The following is a 6,000-nucleotide window of genomic DNA, read 5'->3' on the forward strand; positions in this document are numbered from 1 at the left end:
AAGGGATCATTTTTTTGTTTGAAAAAAAGAATGAATTTAAACTATTAATTAATAAATATATACCCCTGATTTTTCACTGTAACCGTGAAGCGTGAACAGGTGTTACCAAAAGTTACATCGTTTAGTATATTACTCTGCATAACATCCATATGCACCAGCGTATATAGCTTTTTAATTAGAACTACATGGTTAATAATATATGTGTTCGATTTTGGTGTCTATATTAATATAACCGACACCAAATAGTCACGATGGTTGATTACAACTGTTCATTATTAGCATTTCTTTCTAAGTATAAATAGAATATCGAATTAAAACTGCCATTTTATAAAAAGTTTAAAAATGACTAAACGTTCTATTACTGAAGCATACAATTTTGTTGATAAATGTATTAGAGAGGAATCTTTTAACCAAATTTCAAGTGATTTAACAGTAGATGTTAATAGCATCAAACCTTTGGAACTAATAGTTTATAATCAGAAAGGTAGATTTAACTAAAATTACTTTTACATTATTTATAGAATTTATAGAATTCTATTCTTAAAACTACTTTTAAATACTTACAAATTCTAGGGTAATGATTTACAATTAAATTATTTTTGGTATACTTAAATTTATTATCATGAATCTAACAGTGAAACATGGAAACTTAAATATGATCACTAACAACATGATAGCTGACCGATGAAAACAACTTATAATTTAGTTGTTAATATATAATGAATTTTTTTTAACAAAGTTTTTTGTTATCTTATATGACAAGTTTTCCACTAATAACATGATAAATTATTGTTTGTACCAGATAAAAAAAAAATTATTATGGATTGTAAGATGGAAGTGGGAAGTAGTTCTAAACAATCAGAGATAATTGGTTAGTACTTATGGATTTTGATATATAATTTTAATTTTTTTAAAATGTTACAAAATTAATTACTTTAAACAATTTTCAGATTGTCAAGTTCGTACAATATCAAATGTCAGCACTCAAACAAGTGAAAAACGTAAGTAAGAATATGAATATAATTTAAAACAGTATGTACACCTCTTCTTGAGTTCTATTATAAAATAAATAATTTGTTTTTTTTTTTTTTTTTAACACTAGAACTGCATTAGCTAATATAATGTTGTTACAGAGTTGAAAAGGGGTTGAATACATCTGGGGATAGTTAAATAGAAACTATGATCTGAAACTGCATTATGTTGAGCTTTAGCCATCTTATCAGCAAGAGTATTTGCCTTTCGCAGTCCATCTAAATTCCACAGATTCAAAACATGATGCCCATCCTTTGATCTCTTCTAGCCAATTGTAAATGTCAAAGCGCAGTTTATCCTCATGGAGAAGTTTAACTAATGACTGATTATCTCCTTCAAAAATCACCTTCTTAAATCCACTTAGCCATGTCTGTTTCATTGCAAAGCAGAGACTTTGACATTCCGCTTCAAGGGCTGTCGATACAGTTATTCCGGTAACTTGTCCTACTTCTTTAAAACTGCCCCTATCATCCCGGATTAACCAAGCTGCAGTTGCTCGTCTAGTCCCATCTAAAAAGCTGCCATCATAGTTACACTTAAACCAATCCTTAGGGGGTTGTCGCCATATACAATTCTGTTGACGTCGGCCAATGTTACAATTGCGTGTAGTGGTATGAGGATTATTCTGTATCCGATGAGTATATAAAGATATCCATTCACCTGTTTCTTGTTTGGCTTCTCTGAGATTTTGTTGCCAACTCTTACTCAGATTTTGGAAAATTAGCTTGTTTCGACTTGTCCACAGTTTCCACAAGATCTAAAAAGGAAGATGTGAGAGTCTATCATGTATTCGTTGATGTTTGTGTAAGTCGAAAATCCCTTTTATCTTCACTTCAATAGTAGTTCCGGGATCTAGCAGACAACAGATTGGAACATTTGATGCTCGCCAAATTTGTTGAGCGTGGGGACACGAGAAAAAGAGGTGCTCTGTAGTTTCTATCTCTGTTGTACAACTTTTGCAGTAATCATTTGTTGATATATTTCTCCGATCAAGTTCAGCACCTGTAGCCAAAGCATTCGAGAGAAGCCACCATAAAAAGTGTTTAAACTTTGGTGGTGTTCTTGTTTTCCAAATTTCTCTCTTCAGCAAAGGGTCTCCATCTGGTGGTCTAGCATTGAATAACTGATCCGGATGATGCGTCGCAAGCCAATACCCTGATTTCACAGTATATAAGCCATCCTTTATATAGTGCCACCCAAGGTAGTCGTTGTGCTGCCATCTAGTAACTCTAGTGGAGAGGATTTGAGAAACATCCTCTACATGGACCCGCTCTCTTACTAAACGTTCATTCCAACCACTTTTATCAGGGAGTAAAAGATTGGTTACAGTGGGGATGTCTTCTGATTGGTGTGTAGGAGCTTTTCGTGGTGGTCTCGGAGGGTGTGTTGGGAGCCAAGGGTCTGACCATGTTTGTATTTGATTTCCATCACCAACAATGTAATGCATACCTTTCCATAGTAAATCTCGATCAAGAAGAATTGATTGCCATCCAAACGATGGCTGTACTCCCCTATTGGCATTAAGTATACTCGATCCTGCAAAGTATCTTCCTCTCAGGACTCGCGACAGTAGACAGTTGGGATTTTGGAGTATTCTCCAAGCTTGTTTTGCGAGTAAAGCCTCATTGAAATTCTCAATGTCTCTAAAACCCAAACCTTCTTCTTTTTTCAAATATTTCATGCGGTCCCAAGCTACCCAATGAATTGCTTTGCCTTGTTGTTGAGTATTCCACCAATAATGTGCTATTATTCTTTCTATATCCTCACAAATTCCTTTAGGAAGTTTGAAGCAATTCATGGTATAGACTGGCATGGCTAAAGCAATGGCTTTCAAAAGAATCTCCTTACCTCCTTGGGAGAGAAACTTATTGTTCCAACCCTTTGTCTTTCCTTTGACATTTTCCACAATGTATTGAAATAATTCAATCTTCTTGCGTCCAAACTGTTCTGGAAGCCCCAGGTATTTACCACAACCTCCTTCATTATGGATTTGAAAAAATCTCCGTATTTGAGTTTTGGTTGATTCGCTGACTCTTTTACCAACGTTATGGAAGATTTCCTGACATTGACCTGTTGTCCTGATGCTCGTTCATATTGCGTTAGTATTTCTTTGATTGCTGCACAAGAGCTCATATTAGCTTGACAGAAGAACAGAGAGTCATCAGCGAAAAGAAGATGAGTGATTGGAGGACTAGCATTACTTATCTTCAATCCTTTAATTTCTCCTTGTCGTTCAGCTCTCTTCATCAAATGGCTTAAGATCTCAGCACAGAGGATGAACAGATATGGAGATAGCGGATCACCTTGACGTATTCCTCTTTCTGGTTGTATGAAACCTTGGGGGTTGCCATTGATATTTACTGAAAAAGTCGGAGTATGAACACATGTCCTTATCCATTGGATCCATTTAGTATCGAAACCGAACCTGAACATTGTTTCTGGTAGGAAATCCCATTCTAGTCTGTCATAGGCTTTGGTGATGTTTGTCTTGATCGCTAAGAAGGAATTGGCACATCGTCGTTTAACTTTGAGGGCATGGATAAGCTCATGTCCAATAAGGACATTGTCTGTAATGATTCTTCCCGGTATAAAAGCCGCATGTTCTTCAGAAATGATTGCATTCAAATGCTGCTTTAGTCTTGAGACTAAAACTTTTGATATGATCTGGTAACTGACATTGCAAAGAGTTATTGGTCTGAATTCACTCATATGTCTTGCCCCTTCTGTTTTTGGGATGAGACAGATATTCGTATGGTTCAGAGACGTATCAAAGGTACCACTGGCAAAGAAAGCTTGAACTTCGTGAATGATTGCATCTTTAGTTGTCTCCCAAAAGTGTTGATAAAAACCTCCTGTGAAACCATTGGGACCAGGAGCTTTTGTGGCTCCTATAGAGAAGATAGCATTCTTAATTTCCTCTTCAGTAACAGGTTTTGTGAGATCTACATTAATCTCTGGGGTTACTTTGGCTTGGAAGTCATTGAAAACATGGTAGTGGTTGTTTTGTGGAGACAGTTCACTCTTGAAGAGATTAGTGAAATAATGTTGTGCCACATAACCAATGTGTGAATCTCCACGATGTTCATTACCCACATCATCAAGGATAGAATATAGCTTGTTTCTGGTTGTATGACTCTTTGCAGTAGCAAAGAAAAATTTGGTGTTACGATCTCCAGAGGACATCCATTGTTTCCGACTTTTAACACGCCAGAATTCCTCCTCGTTTGCATAAGCAGAACTTAGTCGCTGTCGAAGGTTTCAGATTTGTTGAGTAGGAGCTCTATCAGTATGTGCTTTGTCAATCAACGATTTCAGAACAGTAATCTCCTCCCTTGAATTAGATATGTTGTTGCGTTTCCATGTTGATACTGCTTTCCGACACTCTCGTAGTCTGTTGCTTAAATTGGTAATGTTCCCCTGTCTACTACGGTTCCAGTCTATTGTCATAATAAAACTGGCCCTTCCGGGAATTAAAATCATTAGAAATAGTGGTTATAACTGGTCTGTGATCACTCTCTATTAGTTCCAAGTACTCAACATGAGAAGCTGAGTACTGTGCAAGCCACTCATTATTTGCCATAGATCTATCTAAGCAGCAAGCAACATCGTGGGAATGACGTTTACCAGTCCAGGAGAAGGGATTACCATGGTGTTTCAGATCATGGAAATCACATATCTGAATCATATTTCTAAAATCTACAAAAGAGCTCTTAGGGCGAGGAGGACCACCTCTCTTTTCATGGTTACCTCTAATCTCATTAAAATCTCCTATAGCCATCCAAGGTCCAGTTCTATTTACTGCAGTTCTTTCCAATCTTTCCCAAACCAAGTGTCTAAGAGATGGATTTGGATTGCCATAAACATAAGACAAGTAGAAACCAAATCCATTAATTTTAACATAAGTGTCTACAAGATTTGGGGACTGATAAAGAACTGAAACAGAAATATTACTATGCCATAAGAGAGCAATACCACCACTTAAACCTATAGGGGAAACTGTCACTACCCGATCATAACCTAATTCAGCACACACAGATCTAACAGCATCATCTCCTTGCTTCGTTTCCATTAGGCACATGATGTCCGGAGAATAAGATTTCTTAATCTCCTTAAGACGTCGAACTGCGAGGTCATCGCCTAGTCCTCTACAGTTCCAAGCGGCTGTCCTCATGGAAGAAATGGTGGTTCTGGGCCCACCGCGCCTCGTTCACGTCCATGGAGAGACAGGTTGTTCCATGAGTTGTCACCAATGTCATTTCCATCCTCCATTCGTGCCGAACATTCTGGTCTGTCAGAATGCTCTAAGGACTCCTCTCTCTTGCGTTTACCCTGAGCCTTCCTATCTTCATAGTTAGGTGCTTCAGATTGTTGGTGAGTGTTTGCAGTAAATACAGTTGCAGCATTGTCAGGTAAGTTTAAAGCATCATGATGAAGTTCCACAACATCTACAGCTTCCTCTTGAATCTGATCATTTTGCAGTGGTTCATCCACGTGGTCGGCTTCAATATCATCCTCTTCATCCATCTCACGAATGATCACACCACCATTACGATGACCATAGGGTGGTAGTCCTTCATCATCATTAGGGTCCTCAGGAGGTTCTTCACCTCCATTATGCAGGACACATGCTCCGGTATCATGAGTCAGCATACCACAAAATTCACAAAAACCCTGAAGTCTTTCAAACCGGAATCGCAAAAGGGTATTGACACCATTTTGAAATTGGAAATGTCGCTGGAACCGGAGAGGGAGATGAATGTCCCAATGGATCTGGACACGCACAAACTCCACACGAGCAGCCGCTTCCGCATCATAATCGATATCCAGAAGGTTACCAATTGAGCGACCAATGTAAGAGATGGCCTCGCGATTGAGATACTGAAAAGGGATACCACAGATTTGGACCCAAAAAGGAATAAAATCCATGGGTGGTGGATTATCATTCGGGTACCATCTCTGAAGAACCAA

This window comes from Camelina sativa, chromosome 18 (assembly GCF_000633955.1).
Source record: "Camelina sativa cultivar DH55 chromosome 18, Cs, whole genome shotgun sequence".
Taxonomy (NCBI): domain Eukaryota; kingdom Viridiplantae; phylum Streptophyta; class Magnoliopsida; order Brassicales; family Brassicaceae; genus Camelina; species Camelina sativa.